Raw genomic sequence first — 18,871 nt, forward strand, 5'->3', positions numbered from 1 at the left:
TGACTCACGGAACTCAGAAAAACACTTGCATTTACCCATTATAAGGGGTACAGATGAATATCCAGGTGGAGATAACAGGGTGAGGTGTTTCAGGGGAGACCCCCCCCCATGCATTTTCCTCCAGGCACTTCCCCAGGTTCACCTGTCTCAAAGCACATTTAAACTGCTTTTTGGAGACTTCGTTAATAGGCTTGACTCTAATTCCCCCATTGGTCATTGGTGACTACTTCACCCTTCTGCCTTTTTCCTTTCCTGGAAGATTAGGGGGTGGGGTTCAACTCTCAGCACTAATCTTGCCTTGGTTTTTGGTATTCAGCCCCTATCTTACAGCTAGTTAGGGCCACTAGCCTTCAGTCATATCATCTACAAGACACTCCCCACAGTTTGACAATTGTTTATCAAAAAAGACAGTCTGCATACTCATGTTCCGAAGTTTAGGAATAAGATACTCATTGCTAGAGATCACAGGCATTTTGAGATCCAAGAAACAAAGCCAAGGGTGAAGAACAAACACTTTTAAATATAAATCATAGTATTACACAATGTTTGATATGTGAATTTTAAAGTTCTCATAACATCTGAAAACAGGAACCAAACACAATACTGTCTTGACTCTGGGGTAAAACAAATGTTTTCTTTTTTTGAGAAAGGGTCTCTCTATGTAGTTCTGGCTAGCCTGTAAATCACTGTAGACCAGGCTAGCCTTGAACTCACAGATCTGCCTGTCTCTGCCTCTGGTGTGCTGAGATAAAAGCATGAACCATATCTGGCCAACACACACATACACACACACCACCACCACCACCACCAACAACAACAACAAAACTTTTTATCACATATTTTACATAAGATTCTGATATTTTCCTTTACTCTGATCATTGGGAATAGGAGCTTGCTTGGTACCACTTTCTCTAGACAACAAGCTGCCAATGGAAAACAGTCAATAGCCCTATTCTGTAATGCCAATGGACCACATTAATGACCAGCATGGCAAGACATTCCAAAAGGTGCAATAGTGGCACTTAACCTCCTGGGGGTAACCAGCAGTCACCTAACTGAACTTACGGCCTACTCGATAGGAGATGTTTCCTGCCTGGTACTGTAAAATTAGCCAACTACCTATGGCTAGTGAGACCATGGAACCTAGAGGAGAGCCCACTCCTGTAGTATGATCTCACTGTGTTCTAAACACTTATCTTTATATCCTTGGATAAGTGTAGCTCTCATACATCAAAGAAATGTCTTTTTGCAGACAACAGAAATCTACAACTAGTCAAATGCAGAGATCAACTTACCACGGCTTGATTGCTCCTAATGAATACATTTACAACACAACCCCCATACTTTAGGCTCAGGGAAGAGGGAGTGGAAGCTGTAAGTCAGAGGACAGAGCATCTGCTATGACATAGTCTATTATATATAATATAATTAATATATATGACAGTGTGTGTGTGTGTGTGTGTGTGTGTGTGTGTGTGTGTGTGAATATGATCAAGATCTGTGTCAAGAATAAACTTTTTTTTTCAAAAAAAAGTTTAGCATTGCCCATGGTGGTGGCTCATGCCTTTAATCCCAGCACTTGTGAAGCAGAGGCAGGTGGATCTCTGAGTTCAAGGCCAGTCTGGTCTACAGAGTGAGTTTCAGGAAAGCCAGGACTACACAGAGAAACCCTGTCTTGAAAACAAAACAAAACAAAAAAGTTGGCATGACCTATTTTCATAATGTGCAGACTGCTCTTCCATGTGTGCTTACAGTAATGGAACTTCTGTTAGGATGTTTCTAGAACAAAAAATAAGGTGTCCAATTTAGTTTGTGTAAGGGAAAGGGCATGAGTACTTCCAGATTCTCATCAGTATATAGCAATTTGACTTTGAGCTCATGCTGCCTGCACCTGCAATCTCTTCGCTTGCAATGTGTCAGTTCCACAGTTGTGCCCACTAACATTCTCCCTGAAGGCCCAGAACACAGGGTTCTTCTCCACTTGTGTGCCTTTGGTTCTGAGCATAAAATGCAGGCTGCCTGTTCAAACAAATGACATGATTTGCTATGTTTAACATAAGTATGAGGAGCCCCGAGGCACAGAAGTGAATGCGCCAAAGGTGCAAAGAAGCTTGACAGCAAAAATGGTTGTGAAGGCTGTATGCTTGCTCCTGTCCCTGCTTCCTGCCCCCGCCAGCGCTGTGTGTGCATGTGTGTGTGTGTGCCTGTCCATGTGTGTGCGCACGCCCGTGTGTGTGTGTGCGTGCATGCGTGTGCATGTATGTGTGTGTGCACATGTGTGTGCGTGCATGTGCGTGTGTATGTGCGTGTGTGTACATGCATGTGCATGTGTGCGCGTCCGTGCGTGTGCATGCGTGTGTGTGTGTGTGTGTGTGTGTGTGTGTGTGTGTGTGTGTGTGTGTGTGATGGATAGAACATTGAATTGGTTACTGGGGCTCTTGGGGTCTGGTCTTGGTGCTTCGATTAAGTCCCTGTGAGTTCAGTCTTACTGTTCAGGATGCCTGGTTTGGGCCCTCTCCTTTGCTGTAAAATGATGGGCTTGGAGAGAGGATCTCAAGGTGCCATCTTGCATCTTCTCTGAATTGTGGCATGGTTATCATGGGTCCAGGCACTTGTATGCCAGTGTTTGCTGCAATGCCATTTTCAATAGCCAAGATATGGAATCAGCCTAGACTGACCAGGTGAATGGGTTAAGAATGAAACAGTGCTGTTTTCAGGACGATGGAAATAAATTCGACTCAAGGAAGACAAATAGCATCCTTTCATATGTGAGACTTAGATTGAAAAATACATAATTTCTTGGATAAGATGTGGATTAGAATCTACCTCTGATGTGGTGAACAAGAAGAGCCAGGAAAACAGGATACACTCTTCCAAAGAGAGAAAGTGGAGGGTCAGAAATCAAAAGGGGGTACTGGAATACCTGAAAAGTGTGGAGCCACAGAAGAGTGACGTACTCCCAAAACGTAAGCAGCATAGACTCCTGCTGCGGTTCCTTGAGCAGGGAAGGGAATGAGAAGCTCCCCCACCCCCACCCCTACCTTCAAAGTTGCCCTGCTAGGGCCCAGGTAAAGAGACTGGAAGTTCTATCCGCAGGACAAGCCTGCACTTCTGGCAAGCCCGAATCCAGCTAGAGGTTTTGGTAAAGCAGATTCCTGCCATGATGGCTATATTACGCAGGGTTCTCTAGAGAAACAGAACTCATAGAATTCTGTCATATATAGTGCACATATATAGGGGATTTATTGGATGGGCTTGCCTGGTACAGTCCGGGTAGTCCAACCATGGCTGCCTTCACGCTGGAGAGGCTGAGAACCTGGTAGATGCATACTTCATGAGGCTGGATGTCTCAGAAGTTCCAATGTGGTTCTGAAGGCCTGGAGGATTCCCGAGAGCCACCTGTCTTTAGTCCGTGTTAGAAGGCCAAAGAGGCTCACTTCTGGTGTCAGCACAGCTTAAACACAGCATCAACAGTGGCAGCATCAGCACCACCCATCTCATCTGACTGCGTTTACAAAGCTTTTCCCATTTATGCCTAGGAGACTGGCAGCTTGGGCCCAAGCATTCACACACATTTCAGTCCTTGGTGGTGCACACTGGGTCACCTACAGGTCTGGGTGGCACACTCGTCCAAGGGCTGTGGACTGGCAGCTCAGATGAATGGTTTTGCTGCCATCCACCTGACTTCAGCACTGGTGGGTGAGGAGAGAGGTACACATGCTTGAAATGCATCCACTCTTGTAACCGCCAGTCCCAAAGCACATAATTGTTTTCAAAACAGTTTTCCCAGCAGTTTTCTTTCTATTTAGTTAAGCTTTTCTACAAGAATGCCTGAAATAAGTCCAAAATAAGTGTATTCCATGTAGGGAGAAGGTGGGAAGTATAACTAACTTCTAATGCTTTAGACTCACAGTCATTAAAGAGTAAGATTTCTTGTGAATATATTGAAATTAAGGGGGGTGGATAAAGTGAGATTTTAGTTTTTCCAGACAAAATGGGATATTTTAGGGTAGAGTTCTGGCCTGTGCACAGTGGAAAGAAGATACATTTTCTTTCCTTGGCATCACAGGGTGTCACCATGTCATCTGCAGGGCTTTGTCTCTTAGCTGTACCTAATCTAAGAAGTGTTAACCGATTATCTAGGAGTGATCTCTTACATCAGTGCTCCCTCAGGGTAGAGTCCTTGGGAGGGCAGTGCTCACATACACTGCTTTTCAACTCTCAACATAAGGCCATGACCACAGTGCCTCTTCCGTGTGTACTTGAACAATGGACTGAACATCTCTAGTTTGTTTGACGTGTTCTTCATACCCCAACTGTTGTCTACAGTCTAGCAAAGGCTTCTTGTCCCAAGGTAGGGCCATTAGTCCATCCCTCCTTTTATCACTGAAAGCCGTTAACGATCTTTTCCTCATTTCAACCAAACAGTACTCTGTCCTGGATCCATATTAGAGTCACTTCAGACTTGCTTTACCCAAATGGCAGTGTCGAGGATACCCTCATGAAGGATCTCATTTAACTGATCTGTGCATGAGTGTTTTTGGAGAAAGATTTTTTTTTTTTTTAGATAATTCTAATATGCATCTAGGGAGAGACCAGTCCGGAAAGCATGGGCTGTCATAAGTCCACGTTAATGACTGGACTTCAGGACAGATGCCAGAGATGACACCTGCTGCCTTAGCCTGCCCAGTACTTGGGCAGAGCCAGCTCAATTCACCAAAGCCTGAAGCCTTCCTCTTCAAGAATAATGAAGTGTTTTCTCAGCCTGGCACTAGTTTCTCAAGACTTCCTTCCTGGAGAAGAGCTGGTCCTGTGGCTAGTGCTATACTGTGACACAGGTAGTTGAGAAACGGTGTGCCTTCTCAACTCTGTTTCCCTTTTGCTGACTCCATGGGCTGGAGGGCTCTTACTCTGGAAGCCAGTTGTAGAGCAGGGCCCAGATGCAGAGAAGCCCATCCTGAACGTGCAGATTAGACCAGGAGCAGGGACTAACGCCTCTGTGTGTAGAGGTGTAGAGACGGTCGGTCGGTGCTAGCAATCTGGCACCCACTCTCAACCCTGCCTGCGATAGCCATTCACTTAATCTCTGGGGAAAGAACATTCGTTCATTCCACTGGGGCTGGCTATGCTGGATAGTTTTTATGTCAACTTGACACATTTAAAGTCATTTGAGAGGGGGGAACCTCAACTGAGAAAATCCTCCATGAGATCAGGCTGGGGGCAAGCCTGTAGGGCATTTTATTAATTAGTGATTGATGGTGGATCATCATGGGTGGTGTGATTCCTGAGCTGATGGTTCTGGGTTCTATAAGAAAGTGGCCTGAGTCAGCCATGGGGAGCGAGTCAGTAAGCAGCACCCCTCCATGGTCTCTGCATCAGCTCCTGTCTCCAGGATTCTGTCTGAATTCCTGTCCTGACTTCCTTTGATGATGAACAGTGATGTGGAAGTGTAAGACAAATAAACCCTTTCTTCCCCAAATTGCTTTTGGTCATGGTGTTTCTTCACAGCAATAGAATACTGATTATGACACTTGGTGAGGTATGGGACCCCATGGGTAGCTCCTGCTTCTCCTGAGTTTTGCCCACAGGGTCTGTTCAGGACCAAGACTACTCAAGTTCTTTATTTTCTTGGATGCTTGATAAGCTTAGAGATGGCTTTATGATTCAGATCATGTCAATGAAAGAAGGAAGAGTTGAATGATGAGAGATCTGAGCCTGTGTCTTTGTTTAGGTCTCTGGATCAGATTGTACCTGAAGCCATTGCTTTTGATTGCTCATTATGAGAGCCAAACACATGAGAATGACTGTGAGATTTTTGTTTATTTTCTTACATTTGTTTATTTCTTACATTGCTCGAGCTAGTTGGGTTGGATTTTCTTCCCCTGGTATTGAAAGAGTGCTGACTAATGACGCTCACACTCCCAGCCGCAGCCTCTACTCTGGATGGGAGCTCACCGTCCCAAGCTCTATATGAAGAAGAAAATGACTTGCTCTGCAGATGACTTAGGACGTGATAGATCCCGAGCAGGCTCGTTTCTGAGCTTTCCCATTCCAGGAAATGGTGGCATCAGATTGCTTAAATGCACAAGTGAAGTTAATCTCCTTCCCCTGTGTGTGTATGTGTCCGTGGGTGTGTGCATGCTTGCCTGTGTGGAGGGCAGGCTCTCTACCTTATTTTCTTGAGACACAGTCTCTCAGTGAATCTGGAGCTCATCCATTTTGGCTATACCAGCTGGCCCTTGAGCTCCAGGGGTCTGCCTGTCTGTACCCCAAGCACTAGAGTTACAGTCATTCAGCCACATGCCTGGAGTTTTATGTGGATCCAGGCTCAGGTTCTCATGCTCGCACAGCAAGCATTTTGTGGATTATTGTCTTCTCAGCCTCTGTTATTCTTAAATTCTTTATTCTGCTTATCCAATTTATCATCAAGACTGGCCATTTCTCCCTCTTAAATATACTTTTCTCACTCCATCCTCCCTCCCCTGATTTCTGCAAAACCTCCTCAGTGGTCTTCAGTTTCCAACCCTGCTTCCTTTATTGGAATCAGCCCAGAACTCAGATTCTCCTGCTGAGAACTCTGCAGTGTCGTTCTTTGCAATTAGACTAGAGTCCACGTCCTCCACCTTGCAAGGCCTGGCTCTTCTCTGCTTTCAATCTCCTCCATGGCACTCTCCTAGCTCTCAATGCTCCCAGTGCCTCAGCCTCTGCATTCGCCAGGTCACTCTTCATGTCTTTGCACCGTTGGGTCTTTGAATTCCAGTCACTAGTCTTCTTTCCAGTGACACTGGAGCTCCACTCCCTTCTTAGCCTGCTTCTTTCTTTCGGGGAGTAGTGTAATTATCTTGGTTATTTATTCGTTTGCTTGTTTATTCTTTGCATCTCCCCATTAGAACACAAGCTTTAAGAAGGCAGAGGTGTTGGACTCTTCACATCCTTCATGGCCAAGTCTCCAAACACTTTTCTAGCACACAGTTGGTGCTTAGTAAAGAGTTCAGCCTTCCCTATGGCAGGCCCTGAGAGGTCTCCACAATGCACCAGAAATCCCCAGACTAGAACTTCTTGATGGTCCCTGCTGGTCTCAGGGCTCATGATCCTGCCGAAGTACATGCATATCAAATAAGGCATCCTGATTAATATCATTTGGGTTGTGAAATAGGGACACAGAGCCAATCAGCTTACAATTGTGTTTGTCTTCATGGAACGTTTTCTTTTTTCTTTTCTTTTTGTAATTATTGTATAAATGATACTATTATTTTCCTGGGGTCAGCTAATTTGGATGAACTAGGCATGGAACACAGCTCTGCTATTTGTTTAATTTAATCTGTATTCACCAGTCTTTTTTAAAAAATTATCTTTTTAGTTCAGCACACAAAACAGTCAGTTTCACTGTGGCTTCTTCCTGTGTCTTCACTGGCTCTTTCCCAACAGGAAGTCGACACAGTGACTAGTTAGTTTAGACTGCCACAGAGCAGTGCCATGGAGACCGAGGGGCTGAGCGGTCAGACATTTCTTTGCTCACCGTTTGGAAGCTAAGACCAAAGTGCTGGCCGATTCAGAGTCTGCTGAGGGCTGTCTTCCTGGCTTGTAGCCAGTCAGCCACCTTTGTGTCCTCACATGGGCTGCAGAAGGAATGAGAGGGTGAGGAGGAGAAGAGAGGAGAGGGGAGGGGAGAGGAAGAGAGGGGAAGAGAGGGAAGGGGAGAGGAAAGGGAAGGGGAGGGGAGAAGAGATGGGAGGAGAGAGGAGCGAAGAGGAGAGGGGAGAGGAGGGGAAAGGAGAGTGGAGGGGAGAGGAGAAGGGAGGGAGGGGAGGGAAATGAAAAGGAGAGAGTTCTTTTTAAAAAATATTTTATGTGGATGGGTGCTTTGCCTGCATGTATGTATGTGTATGTATATGTGTATGCAGGTGCCCTCAGAGACCAGAAGAGGGCATCAGGTCCCCTAGAACTGGAGTTACAGATGTCTGTGGGATGTTATGTGGGTGCTGGGAACTGAACCCAGGTCCTCTGCAAGAGCAGCAAGTGCTGTTAACTGCTTCAGTCCTCTTCCTCCTTCTGTGAGGTCACTGAGGCTCGGTTCTTAGGCTCTTACGACCCCCTTTAACCTCCATTGCTGCTAAAGACCTTCTCTCTCTCCACATCCAGCCTGCTGGGTTCAATTCAAAACCCCTCGAATTCAATGTGAATTCAGGGTGGGGGCTATAATTTAGTCTTTTGTACGACAGGGTCCCATTTAAACCTTTTTTGGGGCAGTATTTCAGTCTCCGGTGCATACGAGAAATACAGCAAAGGAATCTTCCAGCAGTGAAGATCTTCTGTACAAAAATGTCCATCCCGAACTACCTCATGGATCTAATCACATGGTGCCCCCCTCTAAAGAATGTTTATTCTTAGAGAATTTGAACATGATTCCCTGCTCCCCTGAAGCTTTAATCTGAGTACAGACTTTGCTTGTTTTTCTAGTTTTTTTTCTATTGACTAGAATATTGTCTGCTTATAGAAGCAGGACATACATGAAATCAATACATCTATACTGTTTGACTGAATACTTGTGAGTAGCTCTTTTCTTCTTTCAAAAGCTGAACTTTCATTGCAAACACACAGGTCTGTACCACTTCGCATGCTGGAGATGTGAGTGAATACACAGCCAAGTCTCCGTTCTTCTCTTGAGTTTGGCTAGGTTCAGTCGTCACTACGGTTAATAGTGAAATATAGTTGGAGATTTTGATTATATATATATTTTCGAGACAAGGTTTCTCTTTGTAACAGTCCTGCCTTTCCTGGAACTTGCTTTGTAGACCAGGCTGGTCTCGAACTCACTGAGATCTGCCTGCCTCTGCCTCCCGAGTGGAGCAGACAGCACAGAGAATTCCTGGAGTGCTCCTTTCCCTTCTCAGCCACTGTCCCCTTCCCCGCCCGAGTGACACTGTTGCTGCTGTGAACTCATCTACTGCGTTGATCCTCAAGTCGTTTCGAGGCCGTGGCTCACACTGCTTCGCTCTTGATGCTGCACACATGCAGTGGTGTGTCCAAACACACAGTGCCTGGCGTCCATCTTCCCATGTCATTCGGAATAGTTTCTCTGCCCTGAAAATGCTGTGCTGTGGTTCTTACACCTCCTCTCTCCTCCTAACCCTGCCAACCTGTTATCTTGTTTGTTATTTTTATTGTCTCCACAGTTGTGTCTTTAATAGAATGTCGTGGTTGGAATCATGCAGTGTATATATAGCCTTTCTAGATTTCTCCCTCTCCTGTTCCACAGCTATGCATTTAAACTGTCTCCATCTCCTTCCTTCCTCCCTCTCTCCCTCCCTCCCTCCTTCCTTTTCTTTCGTGAGTGTGTGTGTGTGTGTGTGTGTGTGTGTGTGTGTGTGTGTGTGTGTGTGTGACACCTTGGTCTTCTCTGTCTACCATGCCAGTCCTGGGGATTGAACTCAGGTAGTCAGGCTTGTTGACTCCACCCTGGCACAGAGCCACACCTGCTCAGTGGAGGGGGATACAGTATTTTCGTTTCTTTTCTAAAGAGTTTATTTTCTCCAAGGGTTTGGAGCCGTGTTCATCTTCTGTTGGAGTTAGGCTGAGGAATGGAAAGCTGTCTTACTGTCCTACGTCTTCTGTATGCATTCCTTTGCTTGAATATGCCCCAGGGCTCATCAGAAAATCTAAGAGCCCTCTGCTTTCTGCCAGGAGCCTCAGAGTTGACTTTTGAGTAAGCCCCTGCTTCTCTTGTTCTACGACAACCTGTGTAGATTAGTGTCTGTAAGAAACTTCACTCCTTTTCTTTAGACAGGGTCTCATATAGTCCAGGCAGGCTTTGAACTCCAGATCCTCCTGTCTCTGGCTTCCAAGGATTGGAATTACAGGAGTGTGCCACACCCAGTTGAGAAGCTCTGCATCCACCCCTTACCCAGGGAAATCCTAATTTTCCCCCCCTTTGACTTAAATATATTCGTGACATGACCAGTAGGGGGCAGGCTTTCTACATTTTTGTGCTAGAGTCTTGGTTTAGGATTTCTACAGAAACCCAGTGTGTTCCCAGTGCTGTCGGAAGAGGCCCTGCTAAAATGCACATTACCTGAGATGTTTCAGGTTTTGTTTTTTTTTCTCCCACCGAACACTGATCATCTTTTACTTTTCAAAATTTATTAGATTAAAATATTTTTTTTTTGCTTTGAAACACTCTTAGATTTACACAAAAGCACAAGAACCTTAGTTTTCCCATAATCATTTGGGGCTAAGTTGCTGAAGTGGTGTCTCACAGCCACCAAACACGTCATGTATTTTAGCAAGCAAGGACATTTCCTTTTCCCTACAGAGTTACCACATAACCTTTGTATAGCAAAGAGATGCATGGCAGAAGCATTCATTGTGTTCAGTTAAAGTGTCTCTTACTATCCTTTTTTGTTTGTTTGTTTTTGTTTTTTGTTTTTTTTCAAGACAGGGTTTCTCTGTGTAATAGTCCTAGAACTCATTTTGTAGACCAGGCTGGCCTTGAACTCACAGATCCACCTGCCTCTGCCTCCAACGTGCTGGGATTAAAGATGTGTACCATCACCGCCCGGCATCTCCTATTATCCTTAGACATATTAGTTTGTATATGTTGTGTGTGTGGGCATGCCTGGAGACTAGAAGATAACTTCTGGGAGTCAGTTTATTTACCCTTTCACCCCGTTTGTCCCAAGGATCGAACTCAGGACTTTGGGCTAGGCAGTAAGAACCTTTAACTGCTCAGCTGTCTTGAGACTATTATTTCTACATTTTCATAAATATTGGTGAACAGAAAGCTGGGGGAGGTTACTGACCATTATCCATAGTGAAATTATATGTAATCACACTGGATTTTGTAGGTGTTTGTCTGCGGCATGCCTCCTTAATATGTCATTGATGAGTCCCCCTCCATACCCTGATGACAGCTTTCTCATGGTCACTAGCATCTCCTTCCTTTTCTCTTTGGTGACAATATATCTAAGTAAATCAGCTTAAAGGAGTAAGATTAATCTTTGACAATAGGCTCAGAGACTTCAGTTTGTGGTCTCTTGGTGAAACATGGTGAAGGGGTGTGGTGGGACAGAGCTGCTGAGCTGGACGTCATGGGAACCTCTGTTCAGAGGACCATAGGCAATTGTGTCACTGGGCCCAAAGCTAACTATTTAGAGAATGTGCTGGAACAATTGTGTTTTTGACAATGGGATGTGGGCCATATGGCTATGACCAAGACTTGGCAGTTTTCTGAACTATTCTGTCTGTCTGTTGTAAAGTCAGAGAAGATTTTGGAGAAATAGGGTCTCAAAAAGAAAACCCATTGTGTGGTTGTAAGTCAAATAATTCATGACACCCTGTCAACTTTTTAAAAAAATAATTTATTTTTATTTTATATGTTTTTTGGTTCTTTGCCTGCATGTATGTCTGTGAAAAGGTGTCGGATCCCCCTGGAACTGGAGTTACAGACAGTTGTGAGCTGCCATGTGGGTGCTGGGAATGGAACCCAGGTCCTTTGGAAGAGCAGCCAGTGCTCTTTACCTCTGGGCCATCTCTCTAGCCCCAGTTAACTTTTTTTAAAACCTTATTTTTGCTATATCTCATAGGAAAGCATTTTTGCTTTCCATTTGACAAATACACTTTTTGATTTCTTTTTGTTTTGTTTTTTGAGACAGAGTTTCTCTGTGTAGCTTTGCACCTTTCCTGGATCTCTCTCTGTAGACCAGGCTAGCCTCAACCTCACAAAGATCCGCCTGCCTCTGCCTCCCTAGTGCTGGGATTAAAGGCATGCGCCACCACCGCCCGGCCCTTGATTTCTTTTTTTAAAGTTAAAGCATTCCTAAAATATCTAGATTGGTTTAATTTAGCAGTCCAGGTCACAATCCCCTGTGTCCTAGCAGCTGTCTTTTGCTTCTCAACAGTCAAAAAATTCAAAACCAACACAATAACAAACAGGATCCAAACTCCCTGTATATTTCCCATCTTACGTGGCTTTTTTCTTTTGCTCTCTCTTTAAAGACTTTATTTTATAAACTATTCATTTTTTTCTATGACTATACCCTTTTCCTTTTCTTAAGCCTACACACATTGTTAAACACTTGGTAACCTGTTTAGAGGTTTTTCCGTCTGGATCTTTTTTACTGCCTATCTCCAGTCTTTTTTGACCATGTGAGCAAACCTTAGATTGACAGGGTACACCTGGATTCCCCGAGTGGCTCTCAGCTGGCTCTGCCTGCTTCTCAGGCCATGAAAACCAAGCCTAAAACCCACCGCTCTGGTCAGAGGTTCGTGACTGAAAACTGCATCCAACCTTCCTAAAGCTCTAGCATGCCAATGCTTGCATTGTGGCAGGCGTTTTTTACTTAGTTTTTTGTTTTTACTTAATGTACTAGCTGCTCAATGGCTCACTGACCTACAGAAACTATCTGGCTGAAACTCTTAAAGGAGCTGTATACTCTTTTAAAATGTTGTTCGGCTTTCTTAGGCTCTAGATGGATATTTAAGCTTCAAGTTGGTACACCAAATTGTTGTTGGGTTTTTTTTTTTTTTACTCTTTTACTCTTTAGGGGGGACCACCACCCAGCTCCCAAATAAATGACACACAGAGGCTTATTCTTAATTATGAATGCCCGGCCTTAGCTTGGCTTAGTTTCTTGCCAGCTTTTCTTAACTTAAAATTATCCCATCTACCTTTTGCCTTTAGGCTTTTCCACTTCTATTCCTGTATACCTTTCTTTGTTTCTTCTCCGTGGCTGGCTGTGCAGCAGGGTGGCTGGCCCCTGGAGTCCTCCCCATCTCTGGCTGCTAGCTTTTTGATCCTCTCACTCCAGATTTCTCCTTCTATCTATTCTCTCTGCCTGCCAGTCCCACCTATCCTTTCTCCTGCCTTGCTATTTTTGAGTTCTTTATTAGACCGTCAGGTGTTTTAGACAGACACAGTAACACAGCTCCACAGAGTTAAACAAATGCGACATAAACAAACGTAACACATCTTAAAATAATATTCTACTACACATATAAAATAAAACATTATGCTAAATATTATATATTGCTTGTTTATTCAGACATAAATAATCATTTTGATACTTTTGATATTTTTCTTTATGTACGTAATTTTACAAGGTATTTGTGTGTGTGTGTGTGTGTGTATGAGAGAAAGAGGGGGGGAGAGAGAGGAGGCAGAGGAAGATAGAGAAGTTAATTAAAATTGTTTAGCTTAGCTGGCTTTATATTTCGATGGAAAAATAGCCTCTCTTAGAGGGTTTCAAGGAGAATCAGGCAGGAGAATCAGCCCCTGGGTCTTCGCAGGACTTTCAACATTTATTTGGAACTTCTGAGAGGAAAGTTTCTGTGAACCTAGTAAATAAATTCAGGGATTTGTGAGTGCATGTCTTGGGAAAATGCCAATGACCTTTGCATTTTGTTTGGAGATGCTGTTTACCAGATTGTTATATTCTGGAGTATTCGATGGCTAGTTAATCTGAAATTTGCTGGTGATTATTTAGATTGTGATAAACAGGTTAATGATGTGGTTTTAGTCTTTCATTATTGTTGCAAGGCCAACTTCAGCTAAAATGGCAGTTACTTTTTCACTTGGCTTTATACAAACATTGACTGGAGTGTTTTGTGAATTCTTCAAAAAAAAAAAAAATACAGTATGAATTCACAACCACCAGGAATGCATCTGTCGTAAATTTGAGTTTTTGTACTCTAACATCTGTGAACATTTATGATAAACTTTGGCTTCAAAATTAGATTGCGAACGGACGGGAATTCACATCTTGAAGGCATACAGGATCCGCAGTATCTAGACGATCATTAGAAGGAAGAGACTTGGGACTTGGGTTCAACTTCCTGGTTTGTTTTCTAGCTCTGTTGGACAGGGTGGTTTACAAGTTAAACTGTCAGCTCTTCCTTAGCAATGTTAAGTTATACTTTTAAAACTTAATCCTGACTTCAATAAAGAACAGGACTGTATTATACTTCGATTACAGGGTAAAAACCTGAGCAGGAAGTTTGGTTTCATATTCTCTACCCACGACCTCTTGGCAACACCCACAGCTTGTGGGAAGGTGTGACCTGCAGTAAAGTGTTGAATTAAGGGCAGGCTGGCACCAGCAGGGGTCTCACAGAGAGCGCTGCAGTCAATCAGAAATGTGTTGTAGGGGCATCAGAGGGTTCAGCTCTCCCAGTGCAGGAAGTACCGTGCACAAGCGAGAGCAATCCTGGATGAGCTGCGTGGGTGCCCTTGCTCATAACGACGTAGCTGACTGTAAAAATAAGCACGTTTGAGGTCTCCCAGCTGAGCAGCTTGCCTTCCCGTAGGTAACACCTCTGCTGGGTGGCTTGATGATAACAGGTGCCGGGCTGCTTCTCAGGGATTTGAAGGTAACCTCTACTGAAATCATGGGCTTTTCATTTGGATCTTTTGATGTCAGGAGGCCACAGACTTCCACCTCAGATTGTTTTCTGAACTCCCATCCTGTGAAGAGCCGTGAAGATGACAGTGATTAGATCTCTGGTCATCCATTTGCACTTACTCTCCTGCATCCCATGAGATCCTTGAACCTTATCCTTGACAAAGTCAACTTGAGACTGGGCTGCCTGTCTCTACACTTGGCTGCTTTGTGAATCAACTGTGTTTTGCAAACCTCTTCATGTCACTGACGGGTATCTCACACTGTGGGCAAAACAAGTCTGCTTCAGAATGTACAAGGCAGCCGGCCCTATGTTCTGGACTGTGCAGATGCTCTAGAGGCTGATGCTGACACACGGGGCTGCTCTCCTTACTGGGAATCAGCTGCATCACCTTTAGTTGAAAGCCTTTTGTCTGTCTTCTGGAGTCATTTAATCCTGGAAACCCCACAGCAAAACTGAAGACAGAAGAACTGCAGAAAAATGGGACCCAGTGGGACCCAGTGCCATGCACCCGAGGTCCCAGCTAGGTTGAAGGCTGAGGCAGGACTGGTATGGCCCCGGGACCACCTGGGCAATAGAGTGAGACCCTCAGCGTAACTGCTGCCACCACCACCAGACCAAAGTAAACCACAATGAAAAGCAGAAAACTTTCCAATTTGTTTTCTCTTCCTCTATTCCTTCTCTCCTACCTCCTTCTTCTTTTTCCTTTTCTTTTTACTTCCCTCCATCCCTGGCCTACCACGTCCACTTTGAGATAGGCTCTTGTAACCCAGGCCACTCTTGCATTCTCTATTTTGCCAAGGATGACCTTGAACTCCTGATCTTCCTGCCTCCATCTCAACAACTGCTGGGATTGCAAGTGTGCATTACCACACCCAGATCCCTGTTCATTTATTTTTTTTTGCCATAAGCATTGACTTTGCCCATGGAAATGAATTAATTATGAACATATTTACATGTTTATCCATCTACTTCTGTTGCTAGAAAATTAGTCACTGCCAACTGCCCCAACAAAAACACATTAAGTATCTTGCTAAGGTGAGAGTTGCAACTTGCTGACTGTAATTCTATGTTGTAAATCATAGCATGATGAGTTCATGGAGGCCTTTCTCTTTGTCACAGAGTGCTGCCTGGGCTGGGTGGCTCTGGGCCATGGCACAGTGTGGGTGAGGTCAGAGCTGTAAGCTCTCTCTCTCTCTCTGTATGGCCATCAGCTCTGCTCTGTTTAACACACACATCCAAGTCACAGCACTGGCCCAGCCTCGTAGGGAACAAGGTCTCTTTTCACTGTGATGAGATAGGTCAGTGACACAGCCTCCTACGAGGCCTGTGTGCTTGATGCCACACGATGACCGATGTGTCTTTTGATGCCTTCAACAAACAAAACATCTGGTTGTTTACTTTCTTGTGGGGAAGGCTGTTTAGTTTTGCTGGCCAGGATGAAACTATCTCCTGTATATTTTTTTATCCAATTAGACTTTTAGCTCCGGCTTGTGATGAACATCTTGTGTTAGGCTCAGTGTGTTCCTTACTGAGTGACAGAGAGGGACATCATGATGGCTGCTGCCACAAAGGTGGAGTGAAAGCAGTGTGCTCATGGCAGGGTAGAGAGTGGTAGGAACACGGGCTGGTGCTGTGATTCTAGAGAGAGTGCAGGAGAGCAGTGGCAGGGGTCAGAACAAGAAGGCAGTTTCATTTCCATTTGCTCCTGTTTAGCCCCCGTTGCCATGACTCCTTTCTCCGAAGGCTGAGAAGATGCATCCCGTGATTTGGAGCTTTGAAGACAGCCTAGATGGGCAAACTCTCCGGACATCATTACTTCTATTTATGTTTGGAAGCCGGGGCCCAACGGTGTTCCCTCGGCTCCGAAATAGAATGGCTGAGTTGTGAGAGAAGCTGTTTTCATTTGTGCTAGTTGGTGCCAACTTGACCTTGAATGTCGCTCTTCGAAATTTGCCAAGAATTGTAGGAGATTCTTATTTCTCCACATCCTTCCCCCTCCACTCCAACATGGATTGATCTTCTCTGGGGCGACACTGACAGATGTCCATCCACTCTAGATAGGGTATTGATAAGAGACCACGGGAACGATTTCACCCAAGACTAGTTTAGTGAACCTGTCACTTTATTGGGGTTACTTACAAGAGGATGAATGAGGGGTCACTGACAGGAACATGGATGGCTCAAAGGTAGCTGCACCACCCCAGCATGGAGGATGATTTATAAAACTTCACGCCTGGATTTCTTCTTCCTTTTAGATGCACAGCTGATAACAGTCTCCTCTCCCTAGACATTATTACTATTATATAACCCTGGGGAGGAATCTTGTTGATCTTATGACTTCCGGGAGCTCCTGGCCTTGTAACTTTCATTTACTTCTTGGGCCTTGTGCTTTTTATCTATTTCCTCAGCCTCCTCAGCCTCCCTCCTCTCTCCAGGAGGAAATAGTTACCCAGCACTCCACTCCTTTCTCCATTCTTTTATTCTTTTGGCTCCCTCTTCCACAATGTTCCCCGATCCTTGAGGGGGCTATGGAGTTACCTGATTATTTCCTTCCATCTATAGCTAAGCATTGAGTCACTATATCACAGCAACAGTCATTTATAGCCTCAAGATCTAGAACAGTTAGGAGTCTCCAAAGTACACCAACCGTTGCAAAAAGAAGTCTTTCTCCTTGACAGACTGGCAGCAGCAGAAATCCAGAGTTACAAACACACATATTCAGAAGACAATCAGACAGGCAAGTCATCCATTTAACAAAACCTTATCAGTGGCCACCCCATGGGGCCCACGACCCTCCAGTCATAGGCTTTTGCTTTGGCTTATAGTGCCAGGCATGCGTTTTCTCCTGTGAAGTGGTTGTTAAATTCAACCAGAAATCAATTGGTCGCCCCCATCACAGTCATTTCCCATGAGCTCGTGACCTCATCCAGGTCCTGCTACAGGGATGCGGTGCTTCTACCACCCCTGACGGTCTTCATGGGGCTGACTTGCCCTGCTCCGCCTGGGTCAGGCCTGAGGTCTATGTTGTAGCCTGCCATGCTTTCTGCTAGAGCTGGGCCTTGGTTCTGACAGGCTCCAAGCCAGCACTATGGGCCTTACTTTTCCACTAATCTGTACCCAGCTGCCGAAAGGCCTCCAGGCTGGGCGGATCATCTTCACTTTCTTGAAGGAGAGAAATGTGGACTGCACACTCTGAGATGCTAACTGCTTGTTCTCTAGGACAACTCTTTACCTGCACCGATTTAGCGTTTCTGTGGGCTGTGAAGCCTTCTAGAAGCCGAGTAGCTCAGCGTTCGGCTTTCTATTACTTTTTTCCCTTAGGAGTTCCGTTTGACCCAAATCCTGGCACGTTTGCCTTTGACTGACCCAAACAGACCCTGCGCCTGCTCTGTCTTTCTCTCATGCCCTCTTGGCTGCTTTACACACTCGATTTACACACTAGTCTAAATATTTAGGACTGCTAGGGGCTTTCCTGCCTCATAAAGATCACAGTGTGGGCCTCAGCAGAGCCACTAAAGCCTCATACAAGTCCCTAGGTCCCTGTGCAATCAACTGCACTCTTAGCTCTCCTATCCGGTTCTATCCGGTCCTATCCAGTGCTATCCAGCCCAGTGAGCTGGCATCAATTACCACCCTGCTCATGTCCAATTCTCTCAGTAATGCCTCTCCATCTTCTACTGTCTTCAGTTCCTGCTATTCACGGGACCATAGCCGAGTTCCCTAATAACTGTGTGAGCCAGCCCATCGAGAACTGATTTTCCTCCGTGTTATGCAACCTTTGTATTAGAGGGAAGCAGGAAGTTTTACCGCCCAGTGTTCGAGTTCCATGTCACTCAGATCCCATCACCCTGTATCCTGTAGCCCCAGGAGCCACCCTGTGAGTGGCTTTCCTTGCTTGTTTAAATTTTCCCCAATTTCAAGCAATTTAGATACAACGTATCTCTTGAATTTAATAGATTCTTGTACTAGACTATTATTAAGGCATCCACTTGGGCACTGAATCATATATTTTACCCTCCTCTCTATTAAAGGTCAGACCTGAGGGCTATTGTCTATAATTTCTACCTTGCTCCGCCACCTCCTCTTTCTCCTCCTCTCTTTCTAACTTGTCCCTTCAGTTCCACATTTGGAGACCCCACAAGGGCTCTTTAGCACAGATCTGGCTTGAATTTTCTTTCCCTTATATCTTGTTAGCTGAGAGAAACATCCCCCTTTTCCATTTTCCCAGAAAACCAGAAGCTGGTGCGGAGGTCAGCATCTGCATGTCCTTCCCTCAGCAGACCAGGTGCAGAGGTCAGCATCTGCATGTCCTTCCCTCAGCAGACCGGTTGTAGAGGTTAGCATCTGCATGTCCTTTCTTCACTGTAATTCTTACCTTACATGGGCAAGTTCTTCGTGGATGGATAGATAAGCCTCAGCATCTTGTCCTACCACCCATCATCAGAGGTATGCAACTGATGTCACAACCTGTTGA

The sequence above is a fragment of the Peromyscus californicus genome, unplaced genomic scaffold, assembly GCF_007827085.1.
Source record: "Peromyscus californicus insignis strain IS unplaced genomic scaffold, ASM782708v3 Scaffold_22__1_contigs__length_63687245, whole genome shotgun sequence".
Taxonomy (NCBI): Eukaryota; Metazoa; Chordata; class Mammalia; order Rodentia; family Cricetidae; genus Peromyscus; species Peromyscus californicus.